A 26,277-nucleotide genomic window follows, 5' to 3' on the forward strand; every position below is an offset into this window, starting at 1 on the left:
AAGACAATGCTTATAGACAATCCTATAATAAACTATCTAAAGCTTTATTAACTAAGAAAATAAATGAGAGTTATTTACAAGGTTAAAGCAGTTAAACATACACATGCACACACACACACACAAAGAGAGAGAGAGTTACAGTCTTAGGTTCCAAAAAGTGATAGAAGCTGCTGTAATATGCAAGCTCTATATGTCCTCTAAGGCTAACCTAGGCTAAGCAGCAGGGGATCCCATGCTTATGCATAGAAATCTTGCTCTCCTAAAGTTCAGGCAGCAAAGAGATCCAATTTCTTCCTGTCAGCAGTTTTTATTCCCTTCCCCCAGACTTCAGACTGATGGAACCAGTTCTCCTATAAATCTCATCTTGATGGATGTTGGGGGAAAAGCAGCAAAGTCTTTTGCCATCTGATGTTCCACACTATTTGCCTGGTGTCTATGGGGCTTCTTTTGCTCAGTAGGAGATAACACTTCTTATAGTAGGCTAGTATTTCACACCTAGTTATACTTCTCTCCTGGCGGTGGGAGTTTAGAGTTTCAGAGCAAACACTTAAATATTACCTTATAACATGGGATACAGATATTATACATGAGATTAATGCATGCAGCAACTTACAAGCATTTCATAAAATCTAAACACTAAACGGATTTTTATAAATCTAATAACTATTTTACCAGTACTAACACAGACTGGTTTCCAGCTATGCATTTGTCAGTGTTCAGTTGAGGCCTAGGGACCTTAGCATGAGTTGACACCTGGTCTGCCAATGTCGCTGTCACACCTCTCACTAAGCCCTGGAGACCACTGTCATGTCTGCCACCAGAATGCTGACAATCCCTATGGCAGGAAAACCCCTGAGCACCAATTACTGACATATCTACAGAACACAATGCTGAAATGAGTAATATTTGATTCCTTAAAGTGCACATGCACCTCTTTTCCCATCACAGTGATAACTCTTTCAACCTGCTTCAAATAATCCCTCCACCATTCAATTCTGCTACACCAAACACAGTGAACAACAGCTGGAGTGCATGCAGATAAATGCTGAAATTCAAATCTGTGCAACACAAACAATGGCACCTTCTTGTAGTCCTTCCTTGTGTTTAGTTATTATGGTACCACCCTTACTGAATCATTCCCATTCACTAGTGCTAACCCCAAGGGAGCAGAGCTAAGGTTCTGATGTGGAGGTGGTGTGTACCTTAACTCTATTTCCTGGTTTTCAAGAGGTTTGAGTGTAGCTGAACTTGACATTCTGGAAGGGCACAAGGAATCACTGGACAGTATTAACATTCTATTAATGAAGATTTGGGGGAGCTAATATATTTGTTTATCTAGATGGATATGTACACATTTTTGTGACTTAGTCTAATCTCAGTTCTTGACTAGTGGTAGGACATTTGGTTGCATCCAGTCAAATTCACTCTCAAATCCCCCACTCATTCCCTACCTACATACACCCACACAGCCCATATTACACAGCAAGGAAGTACCCCTACATGTTTGCAAGTAGAACAAATATCTGCCCCTAGTTAACTTTAACAATCTGTGATAAATCATGTCTGGTTTTGTTGATATATTCCTCCTCCCTTACTTAAAAAGTCTGCTTCATTAATCTTGCTATTATTTAGGAAGTTCTCTCTGACCCAGTACATGGTCAAAATCAGTAGGCATGTTTTATCTCTCTTCCATGCTAAAAACGTTAAGCCTCAGTGACTTTACCACCCTCTTGATCTCTTTATCCTGCCATATTCTAAACTTCCTTTCTGATCTTTAGCTTTTATAGAACAGAGCTAGGAACTATAATTCAAACAGACCTTCAAGCTGTATTTATTTAGAGGTTTTCTTTACAGTTCCCCTATTATTTTGGTATGTTTGGGGGGATATAGGTTGTACTCTCCATATTCTATTGAATATATTTCCATTGTTAAAAATATTATAGCAAACATTCTCTTTCAAACTATTTTGGCTTAAGATAATAATAGTCACTTCATTTAACCTCTGGTTGGTTTTCACAAAGCTGCCTATGGGAGTCTGCATGGATACACTTCTAAAAATAAATTTCCTTTTCTGCATGAGTAGACATTAAAGCTGCTCAATTTCTGTTCAGCTATTTGAATTATAAAGCAGTTTTCAGGGAGTGATCAGAAAAAGGTAATATCTCTGGGTTTTGTTACCTTCCCTCAATCTGACATTCTATATCTAGGATAATCCATTGGAGCAGGCTGAGGTGAAATCAGCTATTCCTCATCAGTGCATCACTTTCCTGTTTCGAAATAAAGACAATGGATTTCTTGAGCTAATAAAGTAAATGAAAAAGAGTTACAAGTCAATTTACAGTAGTCCCGAGTAACATAACCAATAGATAATATTCATGTAACTGAAGTGGGCACCTATACATGGCAGCAGTCAATCGATGAGAGAGAGGTCCATGTTCCCTCTAATTTTTTCCATCCATGTGCAGAATAAATTGTATGTGCACTGAGGTATATGTGGATGTACGTCACCAGCAGAAACACAAAACCTAGATATAATATATATTTTTTAAAAGTTACCATAGGGATAATTACTCCAGCCAGGACAGGTTAGGCATTTTAGAATGCACTGCTCAAAGAATTAAATTGAAGGGTAAAAGAAATAAAAATTATGAAATGCATAGACCAGTCAAAACACTAAAATAACACACTTTGAAGAATAAAATTACAGACAATATATGTACATTATAGGAAGTACCAAGAAGTAACAACAACAACACAAGTATGTTTTGGGAGGTGAGTGTGAAAGAGACAGAGTGTGTGTGTGTGTGTGTGTGTGTGTGAGAGAGAGAGAGAGAGAGCTGGCTGCTGGGGAAGTCTCAGACAGTGCACTGTCTCTTTAAGAAAGGCATTCATTCACAGACCTCAGACTACAGCAGCTCGGAGTCCTGAGCCAGGCTGTCCTCTCTGCCCTGCTCTGTGGAGATGGGGTACAGGGGCAGGTGAAACCCTGACATCAGCACCTACCCCCGCTCTGCACAGCCAGCAGGAGGGTCCTGGGAGCAACTGTAGGAGCAACGTGGCTGCAGAGCAGTTGGGGGAGAGGCACCTGAACACATGCTGCTGGATGTGAGCGCTCTGCTAATCAGCTGCACGGTAGTTGTATCTCTCCTGTGCAGCCACCCAACTGCGCAGCTTACAGGGAACACAGAGAGAGGTGCATTTATACAGGAATAATTAATAGGCTGACTATAGCAGTTGCTAGACAGTAATTAAAATTAAGGTCAGCATGGTACAGTAACTCCTCACTTAAAGTCATCCCACTTAACGTTGTTTCTTTGTTAAGTTGCTGATCGATTAGGAAACATACTCATTTAAAGTTGTGCAATACTCCACTCTTATGTTGTTTGGCTGCTTGATTTCTCCACAGATGACAGCCTCCCTACGCCCCAGCCCCCAGCGCCTCCCGCCCACCAGCAGACCCCGCGGATCAGCTTCTCCCCCACCTCCTGCCAGCGGCAATCGGCTGGCTTGTAGTGTTTTGGAGGCAGGAGGGAGGAGTGAGGACTCAGCACGCAGGGTCCTCCTCTCTCCCCTGCCTCCCGAACGCGGCAAGCCAGCTGATTGCCCCGGGCAGGAGGGAGGAGCAAGGACTCAGTGTGCGTCCCCGCTCCATCTCCTGCCTCCCGAATGCGGAAATCGTCTGGCTTGCTGCGTTTAGAAGGGAGGGGAGGGAGAAGGGAGGAGCCAGGATGCAGCATGTGAAGTAAAGGGGGAGGAGGTTGGGGGAGAAGAGGCAGGTGAAGGCTAGGGGCTTGGGGGAAGGGGTGGAGTAGGCAGGCTGAGGGTTGAATCCCCCACCCCTGCTTGCAGAGTAGGGGAAGCTGCCCTGGAATCTAACCCCCCCTTTCTTATGGGGAAATTGGATTCGCTTAACATCGTTTCACTTAAAGTAGTATTTTTCAGGAACATAACTACAACGTTAAGTGAGGAGTTACTGTATTGTAGGTTCTTAGCTATGGTATTACTTAGCATGTCACACAAAAAATTTTGAAGGGCTAGATCTTTGCTTGTGTAAGCAGAGTCAGGATGAGCTCTACCCTGACATCTGGTGGTGAATTGTGGTGAGTTGTGGAAAAGAACTTCAGGGGCTGCTTTTGTTTGCATAGGCACACCCACCCCATCTAGCATGAGCCCACAGCCACCCAAATGGTCACTTTGGCTGCTGTGGGATCCCCAGTTTCTCTGTTATTGGGACAGGAAGAATAAAGTGTTACCCTGATTATGTGAATCAAGGCCAGTGGAACTGTTTTATGACAGAGGGACTCACCATCAACTAAGTAGCACTCGCTAGACAAGGGACATGGGTTCCAAAACCCAGTGAATTGAGGGAGGTTGGGGGGTAGGTGTTTGTGCTGGATGGTATGGGCCCATTTTGAGGGCCTGAAATACCAATTGCACTGCCTCCTCTCTCCACTGTTAAATAGCAGAGCTGATTTTGATCCTATTAAGAGTCTAGTTACAGGCTGCTGTGCTGGGTTCACTTTCAGCCAATAGTGCATCAGCACTGGGGTTCCCCTGCTACAACCTGAAATTGCTAAAGAGCTAAAATTACTGAGAGCTGAGATCACTGAGTGCTGTGTTAACTAGTGGGGGAGCTTGAAGAACTGCTAAGCAGCTGGCAGAGCGGAGCAGTTTGTGGAGTGACTGGAGCAGCCCATGGGATGGCAAGTGGAGTGAAGCAGAGTAGAGCTGAGCAGTTTGTGGGACAGTTGGAGTGGCCCACGGGATGGTGAGTGGAGTGAAGTGGAGCAGCTCATGGGACAGCTGGTGGAGTGGAGCGGAGCGGCTCGTGGTGAAGGCTGCAGCAGAACCCCATGGAGAGGCAGGGCAGTCGGCCTCGGACCATGTAAGGTACCCCTTAACACCCTGTGCACCCCCTATACCTCCCATTTCTACCCAGGCTGGGGGGTGTGGTAAAACTCTGCAGATAAACTTTTGAACTCTGGGGCTGCAGTGACCAAGGACAGAGACTTTTGGGGGGTTGGACTTTTGGGACTTTGGGGTGATCTTTTGGGGTACTGGACTTAAGACCCTGAGGGTTTTTGCTTTGAAGTGGCAGGGGGTGCACACAGTATTCCAGATGAGGTCTCACCAATGCCTTGTATAATGGTACTAACACCTCATCTCTACTGGAAATACCTCACCTGATGCATCCCAAGACCGCATTAGCTTTTTTCACAGCCATATCACATTGGCGGCTCATAGTCATCTTGTGATACTCCAAGGTCCTCCTCCTCCTCTGTTACTTCCAACTGATGCCTCCTCAGCTTATAACATTAGTTCTTGTTATTAATCCCTAAATGCATGACCTTGCACTTTTCACTATTAAATTTCATCCTTCTACTATTACTCCAGTTTACAAGGTTATCCAGATCTTCCTGTATGATATCCTGGTCCTTCTCTGTACTGGCAATACCACCCAGCTTTGTGTCATCCACAAACTTTATTAGCACATTCCCACTTTTTGTGCCAAGGTCAGTAATAAAAAGATTAAATAAGATTGGTCCCAAAACCGATCCCTGAGGAACTCCACTAGTAACCTCCTTCCAGCCTGACAGTTCACCTTTCAGTATGACCCGTTGTAGTTTCCCCTTTAACCAGTTCCTTATCCACCTTTCAATTTTCATATTGATCCCCATCTTTTCCAATTTAGCTAATAATTGCCCATGTGGAACCGTATCAAATGCCTTACTGAAATAGAGGTAAATTAGATCCACTGCATTTCCTTTGTCTAAAAAATCTGTTACCTTCTCAAAGAAGGAGATCAGATTGGTTTGGCATGATCTACCTTTTATAAAACCATGTTGTATTTTGTCCCAATTACGATTGACCTCAATGTCCTTGACTACTTTTTCCTTCAATTTTTTTCCAAGACCTTGCATACTACAGATGTCAAAGTGACAGGCCTGTAGTTGCCCAGATCACTTTTCCCCTCTTTCTTAAATATAGGAATGATGTTAGCAATTCTCCAGTCATACGGTACAACCCTTGAGTTTACAGATTCATTAAAAATTCTTGCTAACTGGTTTGCAATTTCAGGTGCCAGTTCCTTTAATATTCTTGGATGAAGATTATCTGGGCCCCCTAATTTCGTCCCATTAAGCTGTTCAAGTTTGGCTTCTACCTCGGATGTGGTAATATCTACCTCCATATCCTCATTCCCATTTGTCATCCTACCATTATCCCTAAGCTCCTCATTAGTCTCATTAAAGACTGAGGCAAAATATTTGTTTAGATATTGGGCCATGCCTAGATTATCCTTAACCTCCACTCCATCCTCAGTGTTTAGCTGTCCCACTTCTTCTTTCTTTGTTTCTTCTTATTTATATGGCTATAGAACCTTTTACTATTGGTTTTAATTCCCTTTGCCAGGTCCAACTCTACATGGCTTTTGGCCTTTCTCACTTTATCCCTACATGTTCTGAGCTCAATAAGGTAGTTTTCCTTGCTGATCACTCCCATCTTCCATTCCTTGTAGGCTTTCTGCTTTTTCTTAATCACCTCTCTGAGATGCTTGCTCATCCAGCTTGGTCTACAATTCTTACCTATAAATTTTTCCCCCTTTCTTGAGATGCAGACTTTTGATAGTTTCTGCAACTTTGACTTGAAGTAATTCCAGGCTTCCTCCACCTTTAGATCCCCACATTCTTCAGTCCAATCCACTTCCCTAACTAATTTCCTTAATTCTTTAAAGTTAGCCCTTTTGAAATAAAAAAACCCTAGTCACAGATCTATTTTTGTTTATCCTTCCATTTAGTTTAAACTGAATTAGCTCATGATCGCTTGAACCAAGGTTGTCCCCTACAACTAGTGTGAACAGATGTCCTGATTTTATAGGGACCGTCCCTATTTTGGGGTGTTTTTCTTATATAGTCTCCTATTACCCCCCAGTCTCTGTCCCAATTTTTCATATTTGCTGTCTGGTCACCCTACCTACAACCATTTCTTCTATGAGGTCCTCACCAAAACCAAATCTAAAATGGCATCCCCTCTTGTTGGTTCAGCAACTAATTGGTGAAGGAATCCATCAGTTACCGCATCTAGGGAAATCTGAGCCCTATTATTATTACTAGCACTTGTCCTCTGGTCTATATCTGGGAAGTTAAAGTCTCCCATGATCACACAATTCCCATTAGTATTTACTTCATTAAAAACATTAAAAAGGTCTCTATCCATATCCATATCAGATCCTGGCGTCGATAGCACACCCCAAGCACTATCTCAGGGGAGGATATAGTAGCTTTCTTCCCCAATGTGATTTTTGCCCAGACAGACTCCGTCTTATCCATTCCATCACTTCTTATTTCTTTACAGTTAACTTCATCATTGATAAACAATGTTACTCCACCAACTTTGCCTTTATTTCTGTCTTTCCTAAACAGCACATAGCCTTTAATACCTGTACTCCAGTCATGACTACTATTCCACCATGTTTCTGTTATCCCTATAGTATCCAGTCTCACTTCCTGCACCAGTAACTCTAGTTCCTCCATTTTGTTACCTAGGCTCCTCGCATTGGTGTACAAACATCTTTATTCTTGCTGTTTGGCTTCACTCACATTCTTTACCTGATTAGGCCCAGACGTTCTACTGCCAGTATCACCTATTAGAATTGTATGTACAGTACCCTTCCTCCATATGTCCATTCTCCTACCCACGACAGTATCCTTTCTTGCTTCGTTTTCTTACCTCTCATTGTTAAAATCCGGCGTGGAGATTATCTGGACATCTCCCAACCATCTCCCCCAAATTCCTAGTTTAAAGCTCTCTTAATCAGTTATGCCAGTCTCCATCCTAGAAGTCTATTTCCCTCCCTAGTCAGGTGAACTCCATCCCGAGCTAACAGTCCTCTGTCCATGAATGCCTCCCAGTGGCCATACATGCTAGCCTTCCTTATAGCACCACTGCCTGAGCCATCTGTTGATCGCCATGATCTTGTCACACCTTTGTTGCCCTTCTCTGGGAACAGGCAGAATCCCACTGAAGATCACCTGAGCCTCAATTTCTTTAAGGGTCTTCCCCAGCCTGGCATAGGGAAGACTTGATACGTTCCAGAAAGAATCTAGCCATATCATTTGTTCTCTCCTGTTAGGATCCTCTTCAGCCTCAGGTCCACATCCCGTATCTTAGCACTGGACAGACAGCACACCCTTCTGTTCTCTGGATCAGCTCTGGTTACAGGCCTGTCTATTCTTCTCAGTAAGGAGTCCCCAATTACGTAGACCTGCCTTTTCCTGGTGATGGTGCGATTCTCAGGTCTATCCCCTGTTCCCTCTGGCTGCAAGTCCTCTCAATTCCTATTCAGCCTTGCAATCCACTGCAACCCATCCTGTATCCTCCTGGGGCTCATGTTTGGTGTCATCTCCATTGACTCATCCCCTCTCCCTAGAGGGCTAGCTGCTCTCCTCTTCTTGCTTGCCCTCTCACCTTCAGCAACCACGTGCTGTGTCCCTTCTTCATCTTCCAACTCTGCAAACCTGTTCCTGAGCTCTATTGCTCCTTCACTAGCCCATCTTTTCCTCTGCCTAGTTCGCTTAGCCATATGCTTCCACCATCCACTTTCCTCACCCAACAGTCTCCCCTCAGAGTTCTTTGATCCTGCTTCAATCTGCAAGTCTGATCTTTTCCCTTCAGCTTCATCATGTCTTTGCTCCATCATCCGCTTGAACCCCCTTCTAAACTTGACCAGAGTTTCCACCTGCATCTCCAATCCTCGGATCTTTTCTTCCATCAGCTCTGTCCGGCAGCACTTCATGCAGACAAAACTCTTTTCAGGTACCCCCTCCAGGATCATGTACATGCCACAGCTTCCACATCCAGTCATCTTCATTGTGTCTTCCACTGCTTGGGTCACTACAACTGCTGCCTCTGTATCTGTCATAAGCTTCCCACGTAAATCCTGTAAATCTGAGAAACACAAACCAAACCAAACCAAAACACCACCACCCACAGCAAAACAAACCCCAACAAACACCAAGACACTGTTTGCACACTCCCTTCAGTAGCCTGTGTGTTCCTCTGCCTGCCTTTTAGTCTTCCCCCAAACTCCCCCTGTAAACTCCCACTCAGACTCCCCTGTTTACAGCTCTGTTTGCTGGCTCCTGTACCACTTCAGCTGTCTATGCTGTTGCCTGAATGGCTGGCTACTTTTATAGGACTCCTAGTCAGAGAAGCCCTGCCCCCAACCAGGGCTCAACTTCTCTCCGAGCACACTGCCCTTACCAGCCTCCACACATACAAATACAACTACAAATACCTTCTCCTCCAATAGAAGTCGCACTCAAGCTCCCCTGTTTACAGCTCTGTTTGCTGGCTCCTGTGCCACAGCAGCTATGTGTCGTCTTTGTGGCTTAGTCCTCCAGCCAAGTCACACTGAAGTTCGCCCCCTTCAAGGGTATAATCAGAGTATCCTTTCAATTATAGGGTTGCCAACCCTCCTGGTTTCACCGGGAGTCTCCTGGAATCGTGTACTATCTTCCAAAGGTTACTGACGCCAAACCGGAAGATTTTAGGATGCTAAAAGTCCGGCGGCGCAGCAGGGCTTAGGCAGGCTCCCTGCCTGCCCTGGCCCCGCACCTCTCCAGGAAGTGGCTAGCATGTCTCTGAGGCCTGTAGGGGGAGGGCAGGGGGTCTCTGTGCACTGCCCCCGCCCCAAGTGCCGACTTTGCAGCTCCCATTGGCTGGGAACTGCGGCCAATGGGAGCTGCAGGGGCGGTGCTTGCGGCACAGGCAGTGTGCAGCCCCCTTCCTCTTCCCCCCCAGGAGCTGCAAGCTGCTTCTGGGAGCGGTGTGGGGCCAGGCTGGGAGCCTGACTTAGCCCCACTGCGCTGCTGACTGGGAGCCATACCAGGTAAGTGCCTCCTGGCCAGAACCTGCACCCTGAGTCCCCTTCTGCACCCCAATACCCTACCCCATCCCAGAGCCCCCTCCTGTACCCAAACTCCATCCCAGAGCCTGCACCCCAATTAAGCCTCACTGCATCCTGGCTCCCCTCCAGGTGCAGTTTATGGCTAACTGACTTCTCTTGCCTATATTAACCCCTGCAGGGCTAGTGTGGGATGAGTGCCCCCTCACACCATACTATGAAGATGCAATTCTCCATTAAATTGCCTCTGCAGTTCCACTCTCTTAGGAAAAGATGTACTATGAGCTTGAAGCAATCTGGTAAATAGTGCATGCATGGAGATCTGAGTATTCAGAGCAAGGTCCCTTATATAGTAAGTCCTTGCTGTTCTGCATTCATGATGTAAAAACAGGATAGAGGTCTGAATGCTTGGGGGTTTGTTTGTTTGTTTGTTTGTTTGTTTTATGGCTGAAGTGTCTCCTGTGTGCCCCTCTAGTGGCTGGTCCACAGAGGATGATAGCTTATGATAGGATGATGATCCTAGTTACTCCTTTAGCTCAAGTGGTAGACATCTGTCGTGTGGCTCAGAAGCTCGTATAGTCAAACTCTGCTTACTACCTTTGCAGCAAGGGGGTCAATATGGTTTCACATAATGGAATTTATATATTATCATTTTTTTTAAAATAGGAAATTATATACAAAAAGCTATGTTAAAGAACATTAAGATTATCAGATAAAGGACTCAAATTCCTAATTACCAGCATTGAGGTTCCCCCATGCAATTTTAGTTCGGTTCCCCTTGTGTGTATGCATTATGATACAGTTTTTAATTACATGAGCTCAGGATTGCATTACTTAGGACACAGGCCTGAATAAGGCAGAGGGTTGCAAGAAGGAAAAGGATGTTCTTTTGGGTTTAGGGCATGGAACTGACACTATGTCTACACTACCGTGGTAAGTTGACCTACACTATGCAACTCCAGCTACATGAATAATGTAGCTGGAGTCGACGTAGCTTAGGTTGAGTTACCATGGGGTCTGCGCTGCAGGGGGTCAACGGGAGAAAATCTTCTGTTGACTTACCTTATTCTTCTCGTCGGGGGTAGAGTACAGGGGTCGACTGGAGAGCGATCTGTAGTTGATTTGGAGGGTCTTTTCTAGACCTGCTAAATTGACCGCCGGTGGATCGATCTCAGAGCGTCAATGCCTGCCATAGTGTAGACCTGTCCTTATTCAGGAGACCTGAGTTCTGTCCTTGGCTCTGCTGGGCCAGATGTTGGTCAAGACTATCATCATACATACATGAAATACCTTAATTGTGGCATTTTCTAACTTTTGAGTGCTTGACTTTGCAACCTTTTCATGTAGTTGTTTGGTATTCAACTTAATATTTATATTGTAGTAACACTCAGAGAACCCAAACAAGTTTCTGGCCCCATTGTGCTAGGCCCTGTACAAACACCCTATGAAAATATGTTCCCAGCCCCAAAGAATTTACACTCTAAGAAGAGAAGAGTCATATTAGGATGGGGTGAGAGGGATAAAAAAACACATATAATTTTATGTTAAATATATGTACAAGGTCCAGCTAATACAGAGTGCAGCTACCTGCTTTCTCCATGGCTTATGCCTCTGTGAGCACATCAGACCCTTGCTCAGCCCTCTCTCCTCACTCCTAATTAGCATCTGATGCCCGTTCAAGGCCATGATCCTAATTTTCAAAGCAATTAATGAATCAAGCCTCAGCTACATTCAAGACTGGATTTCAATCTATGAACCCTAGAGGAACACAGCTCTTTTGGTGACAATGGAGATCACAAAGCTCAGGATGAACATGTGAGAGCTGAAGACTAAGTGCCAGAGATTCCATGAAATCCACTGGGGGCTTTGCCATTACTATTGATTTTACATGAATTGTGCTCAGATACTATGTTGCTGGGCAGTAGTATAAAACCCTTTAGATAAATAGATTTAGACTGGCTAGCTAGATATTATTTCTTATTATTTGTAGTCTTGTAGCATCCACAATGTGATAAGTGTTGTCCACATATAAAGGAACACACAGTTTCTACCTCAAAGAGCTTACATTCTAAGAAGACTTAAGAAGTCCAAATTGCCTTCCCTTGAACACCAAGAAAACTGTGCCCAGGCTTAAAATAAGTCTGAATCAATGACAGTTCAATGGAGATATTCTGTCACATTGCTCTTTTTTATTAATAACTGTGGCAGAAATGTATTACATCTCTGCCCTCAAACTACTTTCTAGTGAGTATGGGATAGAGGTTCCTACAACGATTCCAGTAGCTCCTAAAGAGGATTCTGTCTAAAGCTCTGTTACTCTCTGGCCTGGGTAAAATTGCTTGAAATGTTTAGCTAAAGAAAATTGAAGTGAAGGATTTCTGTTAGAACTAATATTGTTTAAAAACTAATTTGGGAAATATCAATGCTGTTTTTTCCTGTTGAATTTGCAATTTATAATGCACCTTTAACTTCTTTAATGTAATTACATTATGAAGGCAAAGTGCTCTTACATAAAGCTTCTGAAATCTGTCCTCCTATTGCTCCTAGGGAATTTATGGTCATTAGCATTAATAGTTTATCTGCCTAAATTCCTTGTACATTACTGGGAGAACAGAGCACCATGTTTAACTGTTCATGTGAAAATTTCAACTGCATTTTAAAAAACTTTTGTAAATTATACTTGTTTCTACTAAAGATTAAGAACACTCAACCTTTTAAATCCACTTTTGGCAGATGAAAAGATATTGATAGAGTTTTTCATATCTTGAATCAACAATTAATAGAAAATGTGCAGTTTTCAGTTTACATCAAGGGATGTTGTAGTTGATGACAGTGATGAATTTGTTAAATTACAGGTGACCCAACATAGGGAGTAAGACAGGTATTGACAGACAGAGCCAGATTAAGGCTCTCCAAGACCATAGGCATATCATGACACAGAGTACCTCATGGCTCCACCACCCACGTGGAATGGCCTGACGGGCACCACCTCTCCCCTCCAAGAAAGGAAGGGCTATCAGCATAGTCACCACATATCTTCCAGGAGCAGCAGCAGTGGAGGATCCCACTCCACTTGGTTGCAATGGGTGGCAGTAAGAGTCTCCTTTCCCCTCACATCCTGGCTGCTATCTGCTTGGGTGAGTGGATGGGCTAGGCCCATGGGCTGCCCCCATCACTTATTAGTGGGCTAAAGCAGAGAAAGTCCATTAAATGAACAAATAAAATAGTTTTAGCTTTCTAATTAAAAATAAAAATGATGTCATCTTAATACTATTCCCAGAGTAAAAACCTCACTATAACTAATGGAGCTGAGAAAGCTGAGAGAGCTGCAATCGATTAATCAGGGTGGAGCAACCCAGTTTACTTAACATGAAGAATGTATGACCAAGTGTTTTTGCAAGTGGAATATATACCTACACACACTTGGTGCAAACAGTTTATAGTCTTCAAAGCCCCCACAGCACTTTGAAGCCAGACTTGTTGAAATAAGGAAGTAGAGAGAGACAGAAGTATTGAAAGAGACAACAGAGATTAACATTGTAGAGTTCATCTCAGAAGTGGCTATTGGATTCTCTAGTTAAAGAAACCATCCTATTGACAGGAAGGGACCTGGATGAAATGGTGGAACAAACTGCCTGAGGTGGGAGCAGGGCCGCCCAGGGGGGGCAAGTGAGGCAATTTGCCACAAGCCCCGCAAGGGCCCCATGAGCCCTGGCCGAGAATCCCTTTCCTGGCTAGAGGCGCCTTTTTAATTTTTACTCACCTGGCGGCGGTCTGGGTCTTCAGCGGCACTTTGGTGGCGGGGGGCCCTTCAGTCGCTCCGGGTCTTCGGCGGCATTTCGGCGGTGGGGGGCCCTTCAGTGCTGCTGAAGACGCGGAGCTTGGCTTAACAGTGAAATCCTTGCTGATCTTCACACAAAAAAGAAGCTTACAAGAAGTGGAAGATTGGACAAATGACCCTGGAGGAGTATAAAAATATTGCTCAGGCATGCAGGAGTGAAATCAGGAAGGCTAAATCACACCTGGAGTTGCAGCTAGCAAGAGATGTTAAGAATAACAAGAAGGGTTTCTTCAGGTATGTTAGCAACAAGAAGAAAGTCAAGAAAAGTGTGGGTCCCTTACTGAATGAGGGAGGCAACCTAGTGACAGATGCGGAAAAAGCTAATGTACTCAATGCTCTTTTTGCCTCTGTCTTCATGAACAAGGTCAGCTCCCAGACTACTGCACTGGGCAGCACAGCATGGGGAAGAGGTGACCAGCCCTCTGTGTGTTAGGGACTATTTAGAAAAGCTGGACGAACACAAGTCCATGGGGCTGGATGTGCTGCATCCGAGGGTGCTAAAAGAGTTGGTGGATGTGACTGCAGAGTATCTTTGAAAACTCATGGCGATCAGGGGAGGTCCTAGATGACTGGAAAAAGGCTAATGTAGTGCCCATCTTTAAAAAAGGGAAGGAGGAGGATCCGGGGAACTACAGGCCAGTTAGCCTCACCTCAGTCCCTGGAAAAATCATGGAGCGGGTCCTCAAGGAATCAATTCTGAAGCACTTAGAGGAAAGTGATCAGGAACAGTCAGCATGGATTCACCAAGGGCAAGTCATGCCTGACTAACCTAATTGCCTTCTATGACGAGATAACTGGCTCTGTGGATGAGGGGAAAGCAGTGGACATGTTATTCCTTGACTTTAGCAAAAATTTTTATATGGTCTCCCACAGTATTCTTGCTGGCAAGTTAAAGAAATATGGGCTGGATGGATAGACTATAAGGTGGATAGAAAGCTGGCTAGATCGTCGGGCTCAACGGGTAATGATCAATGGCTCCATGTCTAGTTGGCAGCCGGTATCAAGCGGAGTGCCCCAAGGGTCAGTCCTGGGGATGGTTTTGGTCAATAGCTTCATTAATGATCTGGAGCAGGGGTCGGCAACCTATGGCATGCGTGCCAAAGACGGCATGTAAGCCGATTTCTAATGGCACGCTGCTGCCTGCCAGAGTCCCGAGGACATGCAACTAGTGAGGGGCAGAGCCCGCACCCCCCGAGAGAGGAGCTGCCTCAGGCTCCTGCGTCCCCTCACCCAGCGAGGAGCCCTGCCCAGGGGCATGGAAGGGCCCACTCACCTGGGCCGCCTTGGTATAGCTGGCCATGGTGGATTGGCGGTGCGCCAGGGGAGCGGGTTTGCTGCCGGACCCAGTCCTGACTCCCAGTGGCAGGAAGCGGAAGCGGGGGCGATGGAGGCGGGAGAGGCCGGCGGCGGCAGCAGCACCGGCTGCTGAGCATCCCTGGGAGGAGGTGCCCAGCCGCGGACATGGCTCAGTACCTGCTGTTCATGAGCTGGGAGGAGCAGAGAGCCCCATGGCCCGGCGGTGCTGAGCGCAAGCGGGAATCGGTGGTGGCCAGAGAGCCCTGGGGCAAGGATCTCGCATACTGTGGGGTCATGCGCCATCCGGAGCGGCTCCTCCAGACACAGCCAGACGTGACTCTCTCGCCGGGGGGCGCTAGTTGAGTTCATGTGGTGTGCCGCAGGGTCCCCGAGTGGGTGAGCCGGCTGGAGGCCACAGGAGTGGGGGGAACCCTCTGCTCTGAGTCCCCCCCCCCACACCCAGCCCTCTGCCCTGACCCCCCCAGTCACACACACCTGGCCCTCTGTGTGAGCCCTGCAGCCCCGCACACATCCCAGGCCCCTGCCTGAGCCCTGTGCCCCCCTCATACACACCCAGCCCTCTGCTTGACTCCTTCCCCCACCCCATGACCCCAGCCCTGACTCTGGCACCCCCACACATACCCAGCCCCACCCCCACCCTGACAACTGTACCCCTCACATGCCCCCAGCCCTCTGCCCTGACTCTCGCACCTCCCCCCCATACCCAGCCCCACCCAGAGCATCAAACGGGAGCTCCTGCACACACACCCCACATGCCCACCTGCACCCCTCGCACCAAATGGGAGCTGCCCAGGTAAGTGCCCCACACCCAAACCTCCTGCCCAACCCTTCACCCCCTCCCTCATGCTATCTCCTGGCCAGACCCTTCACCCCCAGCCCTGTGCTCAGTGCACTCCCACACTCAGCTCAGTGCAGAGAGAGGAAGAGAATGGGACAGAACCAGGGAGAAGGTAGGTACCACTGTACATTTGCAGGGCCGGGACCTCAGCGGGCTGAGCAGGTCCAGCAGCCGGGATCCCGGCTGGCAGGAGCGGGCAGATGGAACCCCTGAGCAGCAGTGGGCTGAGCGGGCCGGTGGCATAAGATCAACTTTTTAATTTAATTTTTTAAATTAAGCTTCTTAAACATTTTGAAAACCTTGTTTATTTTACAATACAACAATAGTTTAGTTATATAATATATAGACTTATAGAGCGAGACCTTCTAAAAACCATTAAAATGTATTACTGGCACGCGAAACTTTAAATTAAAGTGAATAAATGAAGACTTGGCACTCTACTTCCAAAAGGTTTCCAACCCCTGATCTGGAGGATGGTGTGGACTGCACCCTCAGCAAGTTTGCAGATGACACTAAACTGGGAGGACTGGTAGATACGCTGGAGGGTAGGGATAGAATACAGAGGGACCTAGACAAATTAGAGGATTGGGCCAAAAGAAATCTGATGAGGGTCAACAAGGACAAGTGCAGAGTCCTGCACTTAGGACGGAAGAATCCCATGCACTGCTTCAGACTAGGGACCGAATGGCTAGGCAGCAGTTCCGCAGAAAAGGACCTAGGGGTTACGGTGGACAAGAAGCTGGATATGAGTCAACAGTGTGCCCTTGTTGCCAAGAAGGCTAATGGCATTTTGGGCTGGATAAGTAGGGGCATTGCCTGTGGATTGAGGGACGTGATCATTCCCCTCTATTCGACATTGGTGAGGCCTCATCTGGAGTACTATGTCCAGTTTGGGGCCCCACACTACAAGAAGGATGTGGAAAAATTGGAAAGAGTCCAGCGGAGGGCAACAAAAATGGTTAGGCGGCCGGAGCACGTGATTTATGAGGAGAGGCTGAGGGAACTGAGATTGTTTAGTCTGCAGAAGAGAAGAATGAGGGGGGATTTGATAGCTGCTTTCAACTACCTGAAAGGGGGTTCCAAAGAGGATGGATCTAGACTGTTCTCAGTGGTAGCAGATGACAGAACAAGGAGTAATGATCTCAAGTTGCAGTGTGGGAGGTCTAGGTTGGATATTAGGAAAAACTTTTTCACTAGGAGGGTGGTGAAGCACTGGACTGGGTTACCTAGGGAGGTGGTGGAATCTCCTTTGTTAGAGGTTTTTAAGGTCGGGCCTGACAAAGCCCTGGCTGGGATGATTTAGGTGGGGATTGGTCCTGCTTTGAGCAGGGGGTTGGACTAGATGACCTCCTGAGGTTCCTTCCAACCCTGATATTTTATGATTCTATGATATGGTCCCTGCTGAGGCCCCACCTACCCAGGACCTTAATAAAGCTGAATCACTAAACAGGGTTAGGAGACAGCACCTCCAGGTGGGATCAGGCAAGGAGCTCCCTTGGGATTGGAGACCTGCAGAGAGACACTTGTGCTGCTGCTATTCACTGACTCAAACCACGCGTGGGGTTTGGTGGATAGGGACCAAAGGACTATCCAAGTGCAGCCAAGGGACTATCACCTGTGGGACATTCCCATCAATGTGCAAGAAGGGGGTTAGATGGACTACAGCCAAAGTTACTGGGAAAGGGAGAGGGAGAGGGAGGCTTATTTTATTCTTTATTTGCCTGTACATTCAGCTGCTGTGTTTTCACAAGTATGTGACTATGTTCGCTTTCCCCCCAAAAAATATTTCATTGATATTAGAGGGTCTGCGAGTGCTTGCAAATGGAGAAGCTCTGACTGATAAGGGCACCCAGGAAGACTGTGTTTTGTTTTCTGGGTGGGAGCTTGAGCTGGTTTAATAATTTGTCAAGAAGGATCCTCTTTATATCCTGGCCCTTTTTGCTGCCGTTAACCACCAAGAGCTACAGTTGTGAGATGCAGACAGATTCCATAATTAGAAATATAGCTAGCTGAGTATGTGGTATCACAAAAGTGAAATGTCTGCAAGCTGCATGGAAAGTTTAAACAACACCGTAACAGAGGCTCAAACTAAATGTGTACACCAAATTAAAAAGAAATAGTAAGAGGACCAAAAAAGTGCCACCATGGCGAAACAAAAGTAAAAGAAGTGGTTAGAGGCAAAAGGGTATCCTTTAAAAATTGAAAGTTAAATCCTATTGAGGAAAATGGAGAGGAGCATAAACTCTGGCATGCTAAGTATAATTAAGCAGGCCAAAAAAAAAAAGATTTGAAGAGCAACTAGCAAAAGACTCAAAAAGTAACAGAAAAAAAAATTAAGTACATCAGAAGTAGGAAGCCAGCCAAACAATCAGTAGGACCACTGAATGACTGAAGTGCCAAAGGAGCACTCAAGGAAGATAAGGCCATTACAGAGAAGCTAAATGAATTCTTTGCATCAGCCTTCACTGCAGAGGATTTGAGGGAGATTCCCACACCTGGGTCCTTCTTTTTAGGTGACAAATCTGAGGAACTGTCCCACCTTGAGGGGTCAATAGAGGAGGTTTTGGAACAAACTGGTAAATTAAACCGTAATGAGTCACCAGGTCCAGCTGCTGTTTCCCAAGAGTTCTGAAGGAGTTCAAATATGTAATTGCAGAACTGCTAACTGTGGTATGTAACCTATCATTTAAATCAGCTTCTGTACCAGATGACCAAAGGATAGCTAATGTGACACTAATTTTCAAAAAAAGCTCCAGACGCGATCCTGGCAATTACAGGACAGTAGGCCTAACTTCAGTACCAGGCAAATTGGTTGAAACTATAGTAAAGAACAGAATTATCAGACACATAGATGAACGTGATTTGTTGGGGAAGAGTCAACATGGCTTTTGTAAAGGGAAATCATGCCTTGCCAATCTATTAGATTTCTTTGAAGGGGTGTAATGGGGCGGCTGCCTCACTCCCTGAAAGTGTAGGCTGCAACAGGCCAATGCGCCTGCGCAGACAGGCCGCCAATTAGAAAAGGGCTTGTTGGGAGCCAATCAGGGCTCAGCTTGGCCCTATATAAAGGCTGCCCAGGAAGGGAGCAGTGTCAGTCAGTCAGTTTTTGCAATACCACCCATTGGCACATCTTTTTGCATAATCTTGTGGCATCAGGTCATTCTTTGGTCACTTACTTAAGCCTATGGCCTAGTATGGCTAAGCTGACATTTTACAGGCCTTAGCCTATAGGCCTTATGTTTCGGCCCTCCTTACATAAATACCTAATACATAATTATCACTTCTACCTACTGATCTTATCCTAACATCATACAATAAATAAATGACAAGATGACGTACTTGGCTACACTATCCTAAATGTAATGGGATTAAATTATGGAATGGGAAATTTAGGCTGAATTTAAAAAAAAAAAAAATCATGTAGTGAAATCTGTTAGGCCATGAAATAGTCTCCCTAAAGAAATGGTGAAAGCACCTTTGCTTGGCACATTTAAAACTAAATTGGACAAAACACAGGGTAGTATACGTTGTAGAGATCAGTCCTGCAGGAGCATGGACAAGGTTTTTTCCATCTCTGAAATTTTGATTGTTTTTGTTTTGCTTTGTTTCTAATTTACATTTTGTAAATCATTGTTCTATACTTATTATTCTGTTTGTGTCTCTAATACACAAAGTCATACTTATCCATAGTGGGTCCCTAAATAATTAGGGTGGATAGTTAAAGTTCCAGTGATCCAACAAAAATTGAATCTAAAGCAGCTGATCTGTAGTTTGATTACATTAGGAACTATACACTATGGATACCAATGAGATGGTTCACTGGAGGAATTAAAGTATTGTCAGTCATGAGAAAGATAAAAATTCTGATACTTAACACTGCTGATCCACACACGTCTGTGAATAAATGACAAAGATGGAGCCAACCAAACAGTCAAGAGGCACTTCAATAATTATGAGACTCTTTTCTACACCAAACTGTGAATACGTAAACCTGTTATATGATGGTGGTGGTAAAGACTGGCACAAAATGGAACTCATAGTGTTGAGCATCATTAATCTGATTTAAGACTTTTGTTTTTATGTTTGAAATTCCAGAGTATCAAAGGCATTAGGTGAGAACAAAGGTGTGAAAACCTGAAAATTTAAACTACTGTATGCCTAAAAACAAGGCAAAAATTAGAAGGGAAAAAATCAGTAGGATTTCATTTTTAATTAAACAGTGGTAGCAAAATCAGTGACATCTATTCCTTTGTGAACAGCACATGTGGTAGGCTGATCTCTCCAACTGTTGTAAACATTTTTGCAGAACAAAATACAGCAAAAATAGTAGATGAAGTAAATTGCTAATCAGACAATTTATCAATGACAATAGTGATACCAGATGAGCAATCTGGAAAGTGACTAGATCACATTAAAACCTGTAAGAAAGAAAAGGACAGCGGAATCAACATTAATTGCGATTGGACTGCTCAGAACACAACTTTCTCAGTGTTTCCATTGCAGTTGCACACCTAGCACCTGTTTTTCATATATTAGTCTCTCCTTTTTTTAAATTTAACCCTGTTTACTCTAATCTAGAGTCCAATTTGCTAGTTGGGAATATTTGGGGATGTCACTTCAGTGCTTTAATTTCTTGAGAGAAACAGGCGTCATCACTAGATGACCTCATTTACATAACAGGAACCCATGAATCCTTTGTTAATTAAATAAGTGGGGAGAAATAGTGGGGGAGAATAATTATTCCATAGTTCTAATTTGAATACTGTAAATATCATAGGCATGAGAGCCTTCGGTTTATGTAATCTGTGCAGTCTCACAGGGCCCTGTTCTGTTTGCACTCACCTAACAACTCTGCCTCCCAGCCCCTATCACCATAGGGATAAGTTACTCAAACTTTTTTCTTATGGCATTTTTGTTGGCATTGCCTTGCCCCCGCTGCCATATAAAAGGCCAGTTGCTACCTTAATCTCTTTTAACTCCCCTTTCCACTTCGGTCTAACTGTAGCTGGGCCACATTTAGGTATCCTAATAGGAGAAATTTCTATACAATAACTTTTATGTACACTGGATTTTCTTGTTACTTTTCAAATTGCCCAGCAAAACATAAAAGCTGTCCTGACTACAGGGGTTTGCATAAGTGCATCTGTGAATCCAACAGAGGTGACTAAATATGTTCCTCTGGGCCTATTCAACAGCAGTGATGCACACCTGCAACCATAGATGCCGACTCCATGGGTGCTCCGGGGCTCAAGCACTCACATAAAAAAATAGGGGGTGCTCAGCACCCACCAGCCCTACCTGTTTGGCAAGGTCCTGGGGCTGGCTGCCAATCAGCTGTTCTGCAGCTGGCAGGAGGTGCTCAGGAGAGGGTGGAGAGAAGCGAGAGGTGGGTGGGTGGGCAGGGCCTCAGAGGAGGAGGTGGAGTGTGGGAAGGCAGAGGCGGAGCAAAGGTGGGGCCTCGGGGGAAGGGGCAGAGTGGGGGCATGACCTTTGGGCGGGAAAAAGAAAAAAGTCAGTGCCTATGCCTGCAAGGCTTGTTCTGCTTGGTGCGGGGGAGCTTAAAAAGGAAAAACCTGTCCCAGGAAGGGGCAGTAAACAGGGGGAAGGCTGCCCTGCTTCAGACAGTTGAGACAGGCTCATCGAGAGGGAGACAGACACCACTCCTGAAGCTGCATGACCCAGCCTCAGAGTAGCATACCCCATGAAGCAGGGCTGGAAGTGGACCCTGTGTCAAGTAAGCCCAAAGGGCTGACCCAGGAAGACTGCCTGAGTTGCTTCTTTTCAGTTTCCCACAGATTTTCCTCACTTATGGGAGAGGGGAGAGGACTTTTCTTTTTTGTTTGTTCACTCAAGAACCTCTTGGGTGTCTCCTCGGGGGGGGAGGGGGGCGGGGGGAGAGAGTATACAAGGATCTGGAGGGGATTTGAGGAGACCCCTGCCCCTCACATCATCCAATAAAGCCAAGCAGTATTTTTATTTCAGTATTTTCTGAACAGTATCTCTGTTTACCAGCAACACAGAGGCAGCTGGACACCTTTCAGGGTTTAGTTTTTTGACAATGTCGAAATTGGGAGCAGTTTAATGCTCTGTGTGATATATCAGAAACTAACGCTTGAAAGCTGCTTGTAGAAGTAACAACTAATGCTCACACTTCAAAGAGAAATGCCACATCTTCAATTTTCACCCACTAGCTGCAAAGTTCAGACTCTAAAACTCGGATCCTCTGGGCTTCAATTTTTTTATTTTTTTTTCAATCACAGGGTTAATCAAAGCTTTGTTTAGCTTTTCCAATAAAGGAGTAAAAGCTGAAAGGATCCTGCAAGTTTTGGAATCTGAATTCAGCTAAAACATAAGGGATAAAATTAATTGGGTTTTGAATTTGAGGAGCGAGAAAGTTAAGCAAATGAAGCTGAACGCTGAATATCAGGAAACATGTCCTAATGGCAACATCTACTAAAGCGTAGTGTACTTTCTCATGGGCAAGGATAAAGTCTCATCGCCTTCTATCATTTCAAACTGGACTAGATAAGCACTGAAAGATAGACTGTAAAGAACAATGCCTTCGCTGACCAGATGCCAAGATTAATTTTCTATGATTTATACCATTTCCTCATTCTTCTATATGACCTATATTCCCTACTTTAAGAATGTTATAAAATTAGAAAAATATTTTGTAAAAGCCATTTTTAAAAAAAAAAGTTCAAATTGAAAGTGCCGATGATGGGGTGAAACCAACCAGGGGATGGAAAGGAGTGAAGAGCCACTTAATTACATCTGTTGCACCTGTGCAGTAATTAATTAATTAAAATTGCTTCTCACCTAGAGAGGTGGGCCAAAGAGAACAACTTGGCCTCATAAAAGGAAAGGAGAGTTCAGTGGGAGGGGAGGAAGCCTAGGAGTAGAAGGATCTTGTGAAGGGAACCAAGCCAAAGTCTGTAGGAGAACAGACACCTCCGAGAGATGCCAGAGCTCATGGCTGGAGCTGGACCTGAGGAGAAGACTCTGATGTAGCTAAGAAGGAGACCAGAGTGGCTGAGAGACTTTTTTTGAACATTAGCTTAAGCTTTTGTTACCCCCAAGATCCCAGAGCTCAGGCTCCAGCCTAAATATCTACATTGCAATTAGATAGCCGCTTAGCCCAAGCTCCAGCTGCCTAAGGCAGGTTGGCATGGACCAGCTGCAGGTTATTTGCAGTGTAGACATACTTTTCATTTGTTTGTTAGCTGATAAAAGGTATTCTGCAGTTTTACTTAGGCCATGTCTACCCTACCACTTATTTCAGTAAAACTTAAGTCTCTCACAGGTGTGAAATTATTTGGTGGTGTGAAATTTGAAGCACTTTGTATTCATTTTATGTCTTTCTCCTAAGAATCCTACAGTACTTGCTACAACTGAGAATTGAAATTTTACGTTTCAAGATAGGTCATACATTGTATCAGTGCTGCCACCTCCCAGAACTGGAAGAATCGAATTATTTTCTTGGTTTCTATACTGTTATGATTTAAAAACACTGGAATGGTAGCCAGTAGCTGGACAGCTGAATGCCTTGATACTGCACTTTTCTCTGGATATTATAAGATTCTTCATAAGCACTGTTGGCTTTTATAGACAGGAAAAATTTAAGAACTAAATATAAACAAGATAGCACAAGACCAAAAATACCTCAGCAAAACAAGGGCTCAAATTCTGTTTTGTGCTGTGGCATAAAAGGGCATAGTGGGCCCCTGGGGAATTCTCCCAGTGCAGGAGAGTTTCTTTGGGCAATGCTGTACCACCATTCTGCACAGCCCTCACTGCAGGGGCATGGCTGCAGGCATACTGAAGACAGGAAAGGAAGCATGATCTGGCTATTCATTCAGGCATGAAGAATCCCACAGGCAACCATGCAAGGCTGTCATAATTTAGATCAGCCAGGAGACTGCTTTATTCCACCTTAGTTATGGTGTTTGGGGGGGATTTCCCAGCCAGGGTCAGTTTCATTCATTCTGAACAAGATTCTGTATGAATCACTGGTGTATGTATTGTATCATATGTCACCTTGCATCCAGTTGTAATCCCACTGCTTTGTAGAGGCCAAGGGAGTGACATCACTTTCTCTTGGCAATTTCAAGACACCTGTGATGAATGCATCTCACTCTTACATGTTTCAGTTTATTTAAAACATTGTTGTTCACTTTTTTCCACAATAGTTTTATGGCATCAATAGATAATTTGAAAAGTTTTCCTAGTGATGGACACACTATGAACAGATTTATTTAAGTGTCTGATTCATAATAGGAAGCCACTGTCTCTATTACGTATTTAATAAAGTATCTTATCAGTAAATTCATCATCTTCATATTAGTGAATAAATGTTAGGAAATTTGCAGGAGTCTGATTCACAAAGTTCACATTTTTTAAAGCTAGCAATTAATATTACATCAGTTCTGCTAGAACTTTATAATAATTAGATATTTAATTCACAAAGGCAGTACTGTATTATAGTATTTACAAGAACCATAGAGGCTGTCTACCCCTCATTCCCCATGAATCTAATTTTGATTTATGTACCTGTGCATGATTAGTCCAATTTTACAGATAGTGTAGACAATGAGCAAAATATGGCAAGTGCTTTCTAAGAGTCAGTGTGGCTAAGTAGATGGGATTTGTCAGCCCTAGATTTGGGTTCTATTCCCAGTTTATGTATCTTCTCAGGCTTTGCCTACTCTACATGCTCAGGGTGTGATTTTTTCCCCCCTGCTCCTATATACATACTTGCAGTACTTTTTTTTTTAATTAGGGTGAGTATAAATAGCAGTGTAGCACTGGTTGTGGTGGTGGAGGCTCAGCTGAGTTGTGCCAAGTGAAAACCCACTGGTTTCGGGCAGGTTTGTACTCAGCACAGCTCAGCTGCCACAACCATGGCAACATTGCTCTTTATACTCACCCTAACTCAATAAAAGCTAGTGCAAGTATGTATATATGAGCAGGGAGGAAGTCACACCCCTAGCTTGTAGTGTAGACATAACCTCAGTGGGGTATGAGAACTTGCTTAATAAGAAGGGTTGTGACAGGTGCAGGATTATTAGAGAAGATTAGAAGTGAATCTAGAATTCATTTCCTGGTTCCCATTCCTTTAGGTTAAAAGTGTATTTTAGAAGAAGGAGGATCCATTTTGTCTGTGACCCATCTGGAGTTTGAGTTTTGTGTGAAATGCTGAAGCAAGACACCTTGCTGGTGCACATGCTGTTGCTACAGAATGCTGAGGGTTCTGACAGCAAGCCAAAAACCAAAAATGTACTAAATAAAGCAGAGAGAAGAAATAGTTATTTTGGACAGTTTATAACTCAGCCAAGTCTGAACAGACTTTTGTGGGGGGCATTTTACTGGCTTCATGGATTATGCCCCTTCCAAGTCCTGATGCAAATCAAACAGTCACACCAATTTTTATTATGGAAGTATTAGGCAACCTTAATATTGCTGTTGCTTTCACCATGATAGATAGCCATGAAGTAATTATATTCAGTAACTGTTGCTAAATGAAAATGTGCAATTTTAGCATACTTTATCCTAAAAATTCAGTCCACATTGAAGACTGGATACTGCCATTAAATATTTGAAATTAAGTGTTTATACTTAGTTTGGTAAGACACCAAAGACTCCCAAACTTTGGATCTAGATCTCGATACTGGCTTAACTGAAACTTCCATCTCTGATGTGCCAGAACGAGCACCTGGGTCCAGCTCTGAATTTTAGAATGTGGGACCATTCCTACTATATCAAGACATCTCTTTCAGTGCTGCCTCTAAGCACATTTTTCTTCATGTAATATTTCTGAGGACCATGGTCATCATGAGGGATTGCTTATTTTAGGGTGACCATATTTCCCTATGCTGAATACGGGATACCTGGGAAAATTACTTGTATTCAAGCATGTTAAACAGCAATCAGAACTATGCAGTGCAAATGTTCAAATTAACATCAAGTTGACTGAGCCCCTGTGACGATGCAGTTCTGGTGGGACCCAACTGAGAGTGCCAAATCAGGACCAATTGCTCAAACAGGGCAGTCACAGCCCTAGGCTGGGGTTTTTCCACCTCTAAGGCAAACCAAACCAGCCAGACAAAAAGGACTTTGGTCTCACCCCACTGGCTAACCACAAGTCATGCAAGCAATTTCCTTAGACACTCCAGTTTCCCAGTATCACCACCAGTACACTCGTCCTGGGGATAAATGGTTATGAAAACCAACACCCCAATAAAAGAAAAAGGTTCTCTCGATCCCAAAGGACCAAGCCCCAGACCCAGGTCAATATACACATCAGATCTTACCCACAAATCACGCTGTTGCCAATCCTTTAGAATCTAAAATCTAAAGGTTTATTTACAAAGGGAAAAA

The sequence above is a fragment of the Mauremys reevesii genome, linkage group 2 (assembly GCF_016161935.1).
Source record: "Mauremys reevesii isolate NIE-2019 linkage group 2, ASM1616193v1, whole genome shotgun sequence".
Classification (NCBI taxonomy): Eukaryota; Metazoa; Chordata; order Testudines; family Geoemydidae; genus Mauremys; species Mauremys reevesii.